A 16,195-nucleotide genomic window follows, 5' to 3' on the forward strand; every position below is an offset into this window, starting at 1 on the left:
GGTTCTGAGAAGGAACTCCAAGGAAGACCTTACAGGATTGTATGTAATTTTGCCTGGGCAACTTTGTGTGTGTGTGTGATATTCCATACAATTCAGTGGCTCGGCAGGAGTTCCTCTGAATTGTGAGCAAGTTTATCATCACTAATATCAATTTCTTTGCCATCCCAAAGCAGTTCTAGACAACTATTTAAAAATATTTCTCTAACCCACACCAAAAATGCCATCTAAAAACATTTGGCTTCCTAATGCGTGGTGTGATGTGCTACAAATGCCAGTTTGCCCATGCTCTGTATGTTAATCGCTAGCATTCTGAAGTGTTGCTGCCTGATTCACAATTGCTTAAAGTAAGAAAGACTCCCCCCACCGACATTTGACACAGAACTGAGCCAAGAAATGCAGCTGAAGCCAGTTCAAAGACAGTAGGATCCAGTAAAAAGCTGCTTCGAAATGCCTCAGTGCTTTCCATAAGTGAGCACATAAGGCTCAAGGAACATCCGCGAATTCAGTCTTTTGGCCTCCCAACCAGGGGAAAGGACTTGTGAAGGTGAATGGTTAGCAGACGAAGAGGTTATAAAAGAGACAAAACCAGGATAAAAATTAAATAAAAAGTAGCTGTCTTAAACTGTAATTGCACTTCTCTGCTGAGCATGCTTTCGGATATATAAATGTGATTTACCATCAGCTTGCAACTACAAATCAGGTCTTAAGAAACACTTGTGCTATGAAATTGTTTAATCTCATCAAGCTCTGCTTTCACAGCAAGCCATAAATCACAAAGTCTTTGTTATCATAGACCTCCATGAGCGCCTCTCAGGCAGGCAATGGATCGTGGGTATATATAATCCTGACTGCACAAACAGTGGGGTCGTTGCAAGCTGAAATACTTTCATAATAGCCACTGTGCAGCTGGTGGAACACAAGCCTATGATGGATATCTCATTTCCTACAGTCGGCATCTATTTCGAGCAAATTATTACCACATAAATTTCTTGTCAACAGAAACGGCCAATTAATTAAGTTAAAAATTTACTCGTGATCACATCTACAAACCAAATAGAACTGCAAGGCAATTTTCCAGTTACTGAATATACTGCAGGTCAGTTTAATGAATAATTTTTAACTTTGTCATAAACTCAAAGACAGGCTAATATCTGGAGGAACCTGAATGGAAAGCAGCTGCTGAGAGATTTACACATAATATATTTATGCAGATCCCGATTGTCGACATCTGGGGACAGGAATAAAACTTTATACAAATTATAGCAACATCTTCAGAGGAATGCACACTACCAGAATAATCACCCAAGTTTCCCCTCAAAAACCATTGCATTTCAAGTGTGTAACATACTCAGGAAAGAACACTGGGTTGTTTCTATAGAGAGGAAAAAATAGCTATAATTGCATTAAACTCTTAAGCTGAATGGTTCATTATTGAGACTGAGAACTATAATGCGTAAAATGCTCACGATTATGCTCAAATTTACTTAACTTCCTGACATCTAATAGGACACTTTTTACTGAAAGTTATCACATGCAAATATCATTAGATAGCTGTTACTGTTAATAGGTGGGGAGATAACTAGGAATGCTTTTGTTTCGTCAAGATTAACAGAAATGTGCTTTTGCATTCTATAATCACAGTCATTTGAACATTTCCAAGAGTGCAAAATGGGACTGAAATTTAGAACTGTGGCCTCCATTTGAGCCCAAGTAGGCAAATTGATAAGAGCTATGAGTACAGCTACTGACTTTGGGTTATTATAGACATAAAACTGGCCTGCATGATAACAGGCCTCATTTGAGAACACTTCATAATTTTTATTTTAATCTTTTCCCAGAGTGAAAGCCCACACATATCTCCGTCACACACGCCATGTGATAACAAAAAGCAGGAGAAAGCTAATGGGATAAGGAGACTCTCACCTCCAGGTCAATGGTTCAAATTTATCCTGGGTAGCTACTGACAGAAAACAATTACCATCTGAAGGTTTTCTCTCTCTTTCTCTCTTACTTTATTTGCAACAGTAGCTAAACACAAATTCTAGGAACATCTCGGTAGTTTATTAACTATACAATATATAATATCAACAAGTACTATCTCTTGGGTATTGAATTACTGTACTAGCCTGCAGTTTCATATGCATCACCCAAAGGGCATTCAGATAATCCAACATTCAAGTGGAAAAGAAACAAGTAGCAATGACAAGAGGCCACATGGTGGTAGCATCTGGCATGAATTGAGCCCGTGGGGTGAAAATGGCTTTACCTGTCTGTTTTATGCCCCTAACTCTGGGGCACTCCTCTAGGGGACACAGGTACATGAATATTCCCCTGGGGAGCTGCACATTTGCCCACCAATGGAAATCATGGCCAAGCTACCAGACTGAGGGATAAACAGATTTTGCTTGAAGCTGTGCTCTGTGCTGCATCTCAATAGGAACTCAGCCCACATTTCTTCTACTTCACGTTCTTACCACAAGAAAGGCCAAACTAGACATAACATCGTTCATGTCATTTGGCTTTTTATGGCCGTCTTCTTTTTTGGGGGGGTCTGGTATGGGGAAGGGAGGAGTCAGGCTGAGACTGGCATGTGAAATGGCAGCCTAAACTCTTTGGTCCGCCACATTCCTGATTGGAATCACCTCTGAACTGGTTATTTGTCATGGGAGGTAAGCGTCTATTGGTGGCAATGACAGCTTTTCTTCCATTTTGAGCAACAGGCACAAAAGGGGTTAATTCCAATAGGTGCCATTTTGGGGCGAAGTGTTAAAGCTCCGAACCCCTGTGCCAACTGCTTCAGCCTGTCACAATAAATATATGTCTCAACCTGTCACGATTAAGCTACCCATAGCCTTAGAATTACCGTATACAGTGGTACCCTGGGTTACAGACGCTTCAGGTTACAGACTCTGCTAACCTAGAAATAGTACCTCAGGTTAATAACTTTGCTTCAGAATGTGAACAGAAATTGCACAGCGGCGGCAGCAGGAGGCCCCATTAGCTAAAGTGGTACCTCAGTTTCAGGTTAAGAACGGACCTCCAGAACAAATTAAGTTCTTAACTCGAGGTACCACTGTATATAAAAAACAAGTTGACATCTAAATAACTCCTTCAGGTGAGCCCAAGGAATTGAGTGTATTCTTTGGACAGCTGTATTCCCCACCAGCCCTGCCCACTGTCCCTTTGGACGTACCGCATGTGGCTGGCGGACGTTCTTTTGGCCAGCTCGGTGAGATGTTGTACTGCTGTTGAAGAAGCAGCATAAAACACATGGATGAGGTGTGCTGCAGCTGAACCAGTGTTGTTTTATCTGTGGTTGCCGGTGAATTCAGTGGTTTCTCAAATATAATTTTTTTAAAATACACTGCACATAGGCATGATGCAGTACCAAAACTTAAAATAAGCATTAAATACAGGGCTGAGAACAATAATGAATAAACAACCCTACAACCAATAAAGCAGGAGGATCTCACTGATGCAAGGGAAGTTTAAGGACATGTTGATGATTTACACTGAGATGGGTTGACATTCCTGTAAGCATGATACTCAAAAGCTCATTTCAGAAGCTTTAAGTTGTGCGGTCATTTCTCCTGATTTATGGTTATTTTATAGCATCGAGAAATGGGCACGGCAGAGTCGGCCATAGTTCTAAATGAAGTTAAGTGATGTCCTTGATACAGAATCCAGCTGTATAATCTAGTTTTATCACACAGATAGGAATAATTATTTAAAAGGTATTGGTATTACTTAATGTCAACCATAAATACAAACATAGGCGTGGGGAGACTCACCGTGCTAAAGCATTTGGGTAGATCAACTAGATTACAAGTAAATAGTTCCGTTAAATATATGTGAATATTTAATATTTGTTGTTGATTTTTTAAAAATCAACTGCTTACAGAGCTTCCCATTTCATTTACACTCCTGACACACTAGGTCACAGACTTAGGACCCAGTTATATATTATGTTTATTGCATGGCTTGCAGCTGTATCAGGGGATTTTCAAAAATTATTCCTATGGGGCGGTCAATTTCCACCAGGTCTGCTGTACGCAGGAAGGAGAGGTTTACATATTCACTCCCCAGCCATGATGTAAAATTGCAACAGAAAACTGCAGCGAGGGAAAGGTCCCATTTCCATGAGTAATGCTATTTCAGGAACCTATGTGAATGGAGATCAAGCTCTGATCATGGACCTCAGGTTCATATGCACCTCCCACTGACTATTCTGTGCATAAAACATACAGCCTGAAATGGGAGGTACCATGTTTATTTGAATTCAGGGCATCTCTCTGACCCTGTAATATGAATCCTGCTTTCAAGGAGAATTACAGATATTGTACATTCAAGTGAGTGTACTCCGCCCCCTACTCAGGAATTACATAAAAAGGATGGAAGGATGGGAGGGGGGGTGGATCCAGGAGAATCTGCTCCTTATCACCCCACGAATAGACATATCTGGGTGTTATTCTGACACGCACACTCCCCAAAATGGCAGATGTGTAACTTTGGGTTATGCCTCAGTTTTATCAGGAATCATTCTGCTTTTTCCCTCTGGTTTCAGCCTTAATGGAATACAGCCACCTGTCATTTCTCAATTTGCACATGGTTATCTATTTGTTATACTTAACAACCACATAAAGGAGGTTCCTTCCTTTAAAAAGGCTGTTTTACTATGCAAGCACCTTTACATACATTGTTAGCTCTTCTCCCTATCATGGGGTCTACTGTCTGCCTCCCAGAAAAGTGTAGATGACACTGAAAAGTATAGATTACCATAGTCCAATGGTAACTGCAAACCTGAAGTGACAAGTCAAGTGGTTGCTTCCTTTGGATCTAAGAACACAAACAAAAACCGGTCACAATAAACCAGTGTGGACTGTAGTTGACAACTTGTTTACTCTGGGTTAATTTCATTCATGTCAACTGGAATGTTCTTTGGGTCTCCAAATTTGACAGAAAATTTCAAGAGTTTCTCAGGGACTTCAAGGGAAGAAGCAAAGGGGCAGGCCAGAACCCAGGAGGCATTTTCCATTTCTCTTCACTTCCCATGTCCTTCTAGCTTCACTCCTGAAGAACTGAACACAGCTAGGCCCTTCTGCTGACCCTACAAGACCTGCCCTCTGCTCCTACCACTAGGATATGCTTCTACCATACTGTCTCTACCCTCTGATCTGGCAGGCACCATCTTGGAGCTGCCAGATTGTGCCTCCTCGGTCTGAGAAAGGCCTAAGTGCTTTGCATGGGTGGTATGTGGCGGCCTTATGCCACAAACCATGGCTGTACAAGCCAATGCAGATGTAACATGGGCCATGAGACGACTTGCACTTCCCCCCAGCTCCTCCCTTCTTGCACACAACTCCCCCGCTGGCTAAGATAATACATGATGCAAGTTGTTCCTGATGCAACCCCTAACCAAAGACAAAGCATGGGGAGGGCTGGGAAATATGTGTGAGTGAAGTACCTGGCCCCACAGCCTGTTCCCAGCCCCTTGTTCCTGGGTTCCTAGTCTTGAATGTTAGTCCAGCATAATTCTAGGAGAGCCCATTAAAAATAAGTATAAAAAGGCAGACTAGTTTGAAGTTCTCAACAAGCACAAAGTTCCTTATAATGAACCAGCACATACGATTCAACACTTGGCCTCTGAGGGTATCAAGCATATTTTTAACTTATATAAAAAAAATAGTCCATGGTTGCAGACCTGGGCGCGAACACACATACATGTACATACACACATTGCTTGAAAGCTGTGAACACTGAAAAAAAGTGCAGCTGCCTCAAGTGACATAGAGGATAACTGTCATTGGAATTAATAGGATTTGAATGTTTCAGAATTGCCAAAAGATTCCTTCACTTTTTGAAGGGTGTCTGATTCCTGCTGTGAATCAGACTAAGTGCCTGATTATTTGATGGAAACGTTGAGGATATTTCAGTATATGGTTGACTAACGCTCATTTAAATGCATGGAATATATATATTAGTCTGACAAACACAAGGCAGGCATTGGGCGTTTTTTCTTTTGTTCTGTTCTATTTTCTTCAGCTGTTCCCCATTACCCCCACTACACCAGACAGCATCATGGCTAAGCAAATGAGCTCTGAATGAAGAGATCCCTCACTCAAATGCTTAATTTCAGCCATGGACTCAGTAGATGTCCGTAGGAAAATCACAACACGAATACTGGCCTACCTTACAGAACTGTTGGAAACACTACTGAGACAAACATTTTATGCTCTAAAAATGTTAATTGCAATTATTATCCTCCATTCTCAACCACAACGAGGGGGAACTGACTGGTAAACCATGTGAGAAGTTCTACTGCAAATAATATTATGGTAATTATGATTATTATTATGGAAGGCGACAAGAACTAGAAACAGAGTGACAGTCAGAAAGGTGGGATGTTTTCGTTGGATGTTTTTAAGCAGAGGTTGGGGAGGGGATTGGATTAGATTACCCTTGGTGTCCCTTCCGACTCTACAATGTTCTATGTTTCTATTGCCCTTTTACCCCTAGCCTTCTCAGGGCAGGCAAAGTCTAATACTAGCTTTAGGGAGGCTTTATCTTTACAGCGTAGTTGTGTTTGCAGTAGCTATTCCATTCTTACACCAGGGTTTCCTCTAGTAAACCCTCCAAAAGAGAAAAAGTAGGTGTGCCCTAAACACTAGCAACCTGTGCCTGGGTACCCTGATTGGTCACAGCTTCACCGTCTACAAATATGCATATATCCTTCACATTTTACACACTAGTTTAAGAGATGTGCATCAACAGCTGTACTTCCAGATCTATTGGAACTTTGGAGCCTACCTCATATCCAGGCACATAGGCATACCAAAGAGAACTGGTCTTGCATGGTTTGATCCTTCTAGTTACAGTAACAGGACTAGGCCTCATGACCCATCATATGTTGCCTCATCCTGGAACTCAAGAGGCTCATCTTCCCAACCACCAGGCATGAAGGGAACCCAGGAAAAGTGCACGAAAAGCCATCCCATGCTGGCTGCTAGCCCACTGTAAGCTGGCCCCATGCATCCATGGCCATGTATTCAGGTTTTGGCATAGATAGCTTTATTGCAGTGGTGTGTAAAATACTGAATCCCAAAGTGTGACGGTGGATGCAGACAACCTGCTCATGCTGTTTCATAGTGAAACAGTGGGAGGGGACCATGCATGTAGCAGAAAGAAAGCAAACACATGCAGCTCTTCCCATTTTCTCTTTGCATCCCAAGGCAGAAATTCTTCAGCACGTATGAAAAACAAAACCACACACTGAAAACACTGGATACAAATCATTCTAACAGCATGAACAATACCAGGCTGAAATAAGCCAATAATGTTTCCTCAAAATAAACGACATGCAGTTTGAAAACCAGATTAAAAACATATGAACCTGAAATCATTTTATTGATGACTATTCAGTATATATTCCAACATTCCACTCTCTGGGGAGCAAGCAAGAAAGAAGACAGGACAATGAAAGAATTTGCTGGACAAATCCCAGTGTGCACTGTGAATATGCTGCTTAATTTTCTGTTTACTAAAATTGAGCATGTAAAGATCAGACCATTGTGACCATCGGCACGCACACATACATACACAGACACCTCCTGAAACACAATCAGCCCTTCTCCAAATGGGAGATCTGGAGGGGGGGGGGCTCTAGCATTCCCCTCCCAAGGCCATGAAGAGGCCAGTGTGCAGTTGCCATACACTATACACAAAACATTTAATTTATAATAGTTAGAATCTGGCTCTTGACCAAGCTGAAAGAACTATGTCTTATTTCACTTGCTCTTGAGTATGTCTCTTTTGGAGATAAATGGCTGTGCGGTTTGCCAGTTCTCTCTTCTGTTTGGCGTTTTGTTTAGCTCCCCTTGTGACAAGCCAAGAGTTGATGCATCTGCTTGAATGTGTAATATACATCTTTGGTCAACTTAGCTTTTTTCCTTGACAATATTATGTCAAACAATCACATCACAACTGGCTCTGATCTCTTTGTTGTTAGCTAATAAATTAAAGACTATTTATTATCTGCAATCCTTTTTTCCCCCTTTTAATGGTGACACATTTGTGGTGAATTATGGGGCAGCTTTATAAACTAGGCTGTGGGCCAGAATCGGCCCCGGCGTTCATGTGAATGTTCCGTCTCCCACTTGGCCTCCCAGCCTGGTGGTAAATCAAGGCAGCTGTCACAGCACACTAAGTTAGTGTGCGTCATCGGGGAAAGCAGGAAGCACTGGGGGTATAATTCTGTCCATCAAACTAATATGTTATATCAGTAGCTTTGTAATCTTCAGCAATAAGTTATGGGAAGTGACACCTAAGAATTCACTTTGAAAGCAACATGTTCCTCAGACCTTAAGCCAAAACAGACCCATTCCGCAGCAAGGGATTCTCTGTTTATATGAATGGATTTGTTGTTGCAGCTACAAGTCCTGTCCCATATCAATGGTTGCCATATTGTAGACATTCCACAGCAAACTCTTCCCTCTGCCCAGAGTCTTTCCAGTAGACTCCGTAAAGCCTGAAAACACAAATTCCTTCTTTTCTTTCTTGGTCTTCATCTTTCTTTCTCTTCCTCCACCCCACCCCCCAATTTAAAAGAAAAATCATCTCCACTCTTTCTGTAACCTCCAGTAGCAGGCTAGATAAATATACCACTTGAATGTTATCATGACAAACTGAACTTCTGACATACAGGAATGAATGGGTGGCCTATTTCTCTTGTCCGTCCCCCTCTCCCCCTTTTCAACCTTTGCCTTGACAAATGTGGGAAATGACTGAGGACAACAGCAGAAAACATGCACACAACATATAGAGAACTGGCAGTTTTTGTTTTTAATGCCCATTGTTCACATGACCCTGAAATAAGAAAAATACAAAGCTTCATAAGAGTTGAAGTTTGCTCTCTACTACTTCTATTATTTTTAGTGAGTTATTTAACATGATCACTGAAGACTGAGAAGATAGGAATGTGGTGGTGGTAGTAGTAGTAGTAGTAGTAGTAGTAAAGGTAAAGGGACCCCTGACCGTCCAGTTTGCGGACGACTCTGGGGTTGCGGTGCTCATCTCGCTTTATGGCCCAGGGAGCCAGCGTACAGCTTCTGGGTCATGTGGTGAATTAAAGCAGTGCACGGAAACACTGTTTACCTTCCCGCCGGAGCAGTACCTATTTATCTACTTGCACTTTGATGTGCTTTCGAACTGCTAGGTTGGCAGGAGCAGGGACTGAGCAATGGGAGCTCACATCATTGCAGGGATTTGAACCGTCAACCTTCTGATTGGCAAGCCTTAGTAATAATAATAATAATAATAAGTAATCTAAATTGACATACAGATTATGTGATGTCTCAATTCAAGCTAGTGTGTCCTATGCAGCTAAAGAGAAAATCAGATGTACAAACAAATGTCTTGAACAAGGAACAAGTCAGCAAAAGTCTTGCTGGAGCTGTTAAAATAAGAAAGAAAGAAGCAGCTTGCTGTGCATGTTTTGATATAGTTAAGCCAGCTGCCCAGACTGTACTTCTGAATGGAGAATGTGAGCAAATTTTGGTTACTGTGTTTTCAACAAGCAAAAGACAATGAGCAATAGCCCAGGATAAATAGACAATGAGTGCTTTGGGGGACAATAAGCAATAGTGAAAATGCATATATGCAAATCTTGAAAAACATTATGTGGAATGCTGTGGAAGGAAGAAATGTTGGGGTGGCTGGATAGGAAACTGGGAGGTACACTGTGCTTGTGCAGCCTTCCCCTGCTTACAGCAGCCTCCGCAGGTCCAACTGAAGGAGCTCCAGAAATGCATATTGCTAGCTGACAACAGATGCTGCTGCCAAAAGAGAAAAATGGCAAACAGTCTCCTGCCTGTGCATGCACAGAAGTGCTCTGCGTGCACAGACAGTTCCTCTGTGGATCCCAGCCAGCATCATTTAATGTGGCATGTGCCAAGAAGATTCAATTTTTAAAACCACATAACAATGACCGAACTGTGTGGCCCCCACCTCTAAAGGTAAACACTCTGACAAAACAGCAATGTTAACTGAAGCTATTGCAAATTTAAATTCAGCCCAAGGGAAGACTTTGAACCATTCATGTTTTAAAACTTGCAATAAAAAACCCCAAAACAAAATCCAAAAGTATAGGCTTAATGGTTAGCCAACATCTTGTTTCGTAAGGTCAGAAATAACTATCTGGAGGTTAATGTACTGGACCTGAGACTTCTTGTCAGGGGTTCAGGAGCAGAGGGAACGGATGGCGAGGAATCGGAAGGAGAGGTTAGCGATGATAGCCGTCCGAGATCTCTAAGTCTGTCCAGCGAATCGGAGGATTCACAGAAAGGGGCTCCCGTGGGCAGAGCTGGGGGGTTACCAAGAGGGGCACCCCAGGAAGAAGGGACCAGAGGGGATTCAGAGAGCAGCAGCTGGAAATCCGGACCAGCTACTCCACCAGAGAGCAGCAGGGGGGAGGAGTTCCAGGCACCAGCGACAGGCAGCTCTCCGGCAGCAGCCACGCCTGCGTCAGAGAGCGAGGAAACGGTAGAGAGGAGGGTCGGAGACAGCGCGCGCGCGCCAAGTTCAAATGTACCAGAGGGAGGCGCAATGAGCAGCCCGGAAAGGGAGCCAGGTCCTAAAGCCCGCCGAAGGGAGGGGGAGGAATCCGAAGGGTCCGCATCCGAGGCATCCAGGAAGGAAGGAACCCCGGGGGGTGGTAGGACCCAGAGGCGAAAGGAGAGACGCAAAAGGTGGAGCAAGGCTAGGGTCTTGAACTGGTGTACAGGAGGCGGAGATTCAGATGGGACTTCGCCGATCTAGGGAATAGACGTAGAGACGCACGCTAAGATGTGGAAATGGAAATTATACTTCAATAAAGACTTTATTCCGTTCTACCGGCTAGCGTTGGTCCTTTGTGAGCCGGGACCTAGAGGCAGTCTCTGACAGTAAGTCCCATCTCCCAGAAGTTTTCATCAGTTCTCTTTGACTCAAGCGGCGTGTGGGGAGCGAAGCAGGGAGGAAAGAGGACTGGTGCCTTTGGAGCTCACAAAAGTCAAGCGACATGTCTACTGAAGAGCAAATTGCTTCCCTGCGAGAAGCGGTAACGCAGCTCAGCGCAGAGATAATCGCCTCCAGGAAAAGAGAGGATGAAGCGGCTGCTGCATGCCGAGATCTCCAAGCCAGGTTGGAAGTGCTTGCTAAGCAGGCACAAACGGGTTCCAGATCCGAGGGAATCGGGTTGGGAAGGACTGGAGGCAGCATTGTATCTCACTTTGATGGGAATTTGCAGCAGTACCCCAATTTCCGAGCAGACGTGCAGTTTGCGCTGAAACTGCTGGAGAAAGAGTTTAGAGATGAGCAAGAAAAAGTGGGGTTTATCTTGTCTCATTTGCATGGAGACGCGAAAGCATGTCTGCGCAATCTGTGGAGAGATATGGACCCAGCGCTCCAGAGTTCAGCTGCATTCATTAAAGCGATGGATTCTTGCTTTCTATCGAAAATAGACATTGACATTGCCCGTAAGGACATATTTGAGCTGAGACAAGGGAAAGCCAGCGTGAGGCAGTATCACTCCCGCTTTTTTGCATTGGTCAATGCCTTGGGGTGGGACAAGGATTCCCCCCCCGTTAGAGATCTTTATTGGGAAGGATTGAACCCCCAAATCAAGGATGAGATAGCGCGGGGGGAGAGACCCAAAAGCACCCAGGAGGTGGTGGACAGATCGCTTGCAGTGGGGGTGAGGCTGGAGGACCGCCCTTGGGACAGAGGAGAAGGGCGTTGGGGACGCACACCAGCCAGAGTGCCCTCCCTCTTGCCCAGGGATGTCGCGCGTGCGCAATCAACGCCTCCGCAAGCAGGGGGGGAGGAGCCAATGGAGATCGGCGGTGCTAGAGCTCAATCAGCCACCAGAGCCTTAACACAGGGAGCAGTCAAAACAAAGCAGCCTAGAGGGAACAGGAAGTGTTACATCTGTGACAGTTCGAAGCACATGGCGAAAGAGTGTCCCCAGAGGCTCCACAAGCACACTGCAGCTTCAATAACAGTAATGGGAGCAACTCAGCAAAGTGAACCACGGCAGGGAAACGGAAGCACTGGGGGCCAGCCAGGCGAGTCAGTGAAGAAGTCCCCAGAGATTTTGAAGCCCACGGATCCCCTCCCGCCCAAACCAGTGGTGCAGCTCACCGCATCGCTCCAGCTGCCCAGTGGTCTCACTTTAGAAGTGCCGATTACGATTGACTCTGGCAGTAATGCGGACTTTATCGCACTGGAATTCCTTCAACAACATAACATAGCGCTACTGCCAGCCACACTGCCCCTGAACGTGGTCACAGTGGATGGCAGGGAACTGCTAGGGGGGCAGGTGGTGCAGCAGACACCACCTATGGTGATGCAAATTGGGAATCACCGAGAAGTCATCAGCTTCAACGTCACCCAATTGTCGGACACGCCCATAGTGTTGGGCATGAGTTGGCTGGATAGGCACAGCCCGGCATTAGCGTGGTACCAGCGGCAATTGACCTTCTGCTCTTCCTACTGCGCAGCGCACTGCATCCAGACCTGCCAGGAAGGAGAGGGGCGAGAGGATGCACCGCAGCTACACCTAGGCATGGTGCAAGCGGTGCCCAACAAGTACAAGGAGTTTTTGGAGGTCTTCTGCGAGAAGGAGGCGGACAAACTGCCCCCCCACAGACCCTATGACTGCAAGATTGATCTCCTGCCGGGGGCAACGCTGCCAACAGGGAAACTGTATTCCATGTCTGAGGACGAACTGCAGGAACTTAGGGAGTTCATAGACCACAATTTGAAGCGCGGGTTCATTCGGGAGTCGAAAGCTGTAGGGGGCAGCCCAGTATTCTTTGTGAAGAAGCGAGACACGCCCCAGAAGAGGCTTGTAGTTGACTTTCGAATTTTGAACTCGAAAACCAAGCCCTCGTCCTTCCCCATGCCCAAAATAGACGACCTGCTCGCGACGGTAAGGAAAGGACGCGTTTTCACCAAGTTGGATCTGCGAGGCGCGTACAACCTGATTCGTGTGCGGGAGGGCGACGAGTGGAAGACGGCCATGTTCACACCACTGGGCACCTACGAATACAGAGTTATGCCCTTCGGATTACAAAATGGCTCTCACTGTTTTCAAGCCTTTATGCATCACGTGTTGGCGGGACTCCTTTACAAGAAATGCGTATGCTTCCTGGACGACATCCTGATATTTTCTGAGTCGCGAGAAGCGCACGAGAGGGATGTCAGGGAAGTTCTGCGGAGACTAAAGGAGCACAGGCTGTACGCCAAGCTGGAGAAGTGCCAGTTCGACGTGACGGAGGTGGATTTCCTGGGCTATAAACTGTCGGACAAGGGGCTCGCCATGGACAGCGCCAAGGTTCGCTCAGTATTGGACTGGAAAAGCCCGCGCAATAGGAAGGAAGTCCAGCGGTTTGTCGGCTTTGCCAACTTTTATCGCAAGTTCATCAAGGGGTTCGCTATGCAAACGGCGGCCATCACCGACACGCTCAGCTCCAAGAAGAAGAAGTTTATCTGGACGGAGGAGGCGGAGCAGTCCTTTCAGAAACTCAAGCGTCTCTTCGCTTCCGAGGAGCAGCTGCTGCATGTAAATCCCAGCAGACCGATGAGGGTGGAGACGGACGCCTCAGACAGAGCCGTGGGAGCTGTACTGTTGCAACAAGACCAGCAGGGGGACTGGAGGCCGTGCGCCTTCTACTCAAGGAAGCTCAGCAAGTCGGAGCAGAATTACACCATCTGGGACAGGGAGTTGCTAGCCATCCATGCAGCGTTCAAAGCGTGGCGGCACTTCCTTATCGGAGCCAGGCACACAGTGCAGGTCCGCACGGACCACAAGAATCTAGAGTACTGGCGCACGGCGAGGTTCCTGAATCAGAGGCACATTAGATGGGCAGAGTTCTTCGCGGACTTCGACTTCAAGATAGAGTACATCCCGGGTGACAACAACATCATGGCGGATGCCTTGTCCAGAAAGCCGCAATACCTCGAGGAGGAGGCACCGTCGGCAGCCAAGCACATTTTCGCACCGGAAGCGTGGGCTTGCGCCTCGGCGACCGTGGATCTGGACGCCGTACGTCGAGCGTTGCGGGAGGACCCCTTCGCGCTAGCCAAGATGGAGGAGGTGCACAAGGGCACGGTGAGGGACGACGAGTTCCAGATCAGAGACGGTTTGCTCATCCGCAAGGGAGCACTCTACGTGCCGGGGAATGACCTCCGCGCGAGGGTGCTGCAGCAGCTACACGACGCCCCCACTGCCGGGCACTTTGGCAGAGAAAAGACTGTAGAACTAGTGACCAGAGACTTTTGGTGGCCCAAGATGCGGGGGGAAGTAGCGGATTACGTCTCGAGATGCGACACCTGCCAAAGGGCCAAGTCAGTGCACAAACCGCCGGCGGGATTGCTGGAACCGTTGCAGACGCCGTCTGAGCCGTGGGAACGGGTGGCCCTGGACTTTGTCACGGATCTGCCCGGTTCGAGGGGAAAGACGGCAGTGCTTGTGGTGGTGGACATGTTTACCAAGATGGCACACTTCATTCCGTGTGCGAAGGTGGCCACGGCAGAACAGACCGCCAAACTGTTCATAGACCACGTGTTTAAGGTCCACGGTCTGCCACGATCTATTCTATCCGACCGGGGGCGGCAGTTCATCTCGAACTTCTGGCAAAAGTTGATGGGCATCCTGAACGTCAAGATCAATCTAGCGTCGGCGAGACACCCGCAGACCAACGGACAAGCGGAGAGGGTCAACGCCATCATGCAGCAGTACCTGAGATGCTACGCCAATCAGCAGCCTAACACGTGGGTGGACTACCTGCCCCTCGCAGAGTTCGCTTACAACAATACGAAGCACGTGTCGACGGGGGTGACGCCGTTCTTCGCCAACAACGGGAGGCATCCCAGAACCTTCCCAGGTTTAGAGAGAGTGGGGGAGGGGGAGCCGCAGGCAGCGGAAGAATTAGCGTCAGAGTTGCAGGAAGTCCACGAACAGCTTAGGAGGCAGTTGGAACTGGCAAAGCACGCATACAAACTGCAGGCTGACAGACACAGGAGAGTAGGGGAAGACATACAGGTGGGAGACTGGGTTTGGTTAGCAGCGCAAGCAGTGCCGACCAGATCGTTGGCCAAGAAGAAGCTAGGGCATAAGCAGCTAGGGCCTTACCAAGTCCAGGCACAGGTCAATCCAGCGGCCTTCCGGTTAGCGCTTCCGGAGGGTTCCAGAATGCATCCGGTCTTCCATAGATCGGTGCTCACGCCCTACAAAGCACCGCATAGATTTCACGAGCCAGGCACAGCACCAGATCCGCCCAGAGAAGGACCCAGGGAAAGGGGGTCGCCAAGAGGGGAGCGCATCAACGAAGTCACAGAGATTTTAGACTCGAGATGGGGGGAAGAGGGAGTAGAATACCTTCTTGCCAGAGAGGATACCCCGGCCAGCGCCAACAGTTGGGTGCCGGGCTATGCCTTGGACGAGCCTCTTCTCAAGGAAGAGTTCCATGCCATTTTCCCACACAGGCCCATGCCAGCCGAGTATTTCGATGACTGGCTCTTCACACCCACACTTTCAGGCAGCACGTTCCAGGGGTTCGACTCGGACGAGGAGACGGCACCACACATACGCTCTCCGGAAGGTTCACCCTCGGGTTCTGCCTCAGACCGCTCCTATTGGTGGGATAATCAACCAGAGGAGCAGTGGCGCAGAAAGTGGCTGGGGGGTCCCTGGCAGGCATCACCCTCAGAGGGGGACGGGGGAGAGATGGACATGGACGTGTTGGGGGAGGACGTGGGATTTGAACACGAAGGCAGGGAGATGGAAGCAGAGGAGATCGACGTCGACGAGCGCACGGAGGACGAGCCAGACCTGCCCGATGTGATGTACGACACGAGGGAAGAACTGTATCCGGCACTCACCCCTGCCACGACGGAGCACCCAGAACCCACACCGGAAGGAGGGGAGGGGGGAAGGGGGGGCTTCGAGGGGGGGATGGATGTCAGGGGTTCAGGAGCAGAGGGAACGGATGGCGAGGAATCGGAAGGAGAGGTTAGCGATGATAGCCGTCCGAGATCTCTAAGTCTGTCCAGCGAATCGGAGGATTCACAGAAAGGGGCTCCCGTGGGCAGAGCTGGGGGGTTACCAAGAGGGGCACCCCAGGAAGAAGGGACCAGAGGGGATTCAGAGAGCAGCAGC

The 16,195-nt window shown here is 47.3% G+C and overlaps 1 protein-coding gene across 1 annotated transcript in view; it reads right to left on the bottom strand.

Annotated features, from left to right (window-relative positions):
• LRMDA (leucine rich melanocyte differentiation associated) overlaps positions 1 to 16,195 on the bottom strand; it is a 746,646-nt gene that overhangs the window by 168,181 nt on the left and 562,270 nt on the right.

Source organism: Podarcis filfolensis, assembly GCF_964270895.1.
Source record: "Podarcis filfolensis genome assembly, chromosome: 5".
NCBI classification, from domain to species: Eukaryota; Metazoa; Chordata; class Lepidosauria; order Squamata; family Lacertidae; genus Podarcis; species Podarcis filfolensis.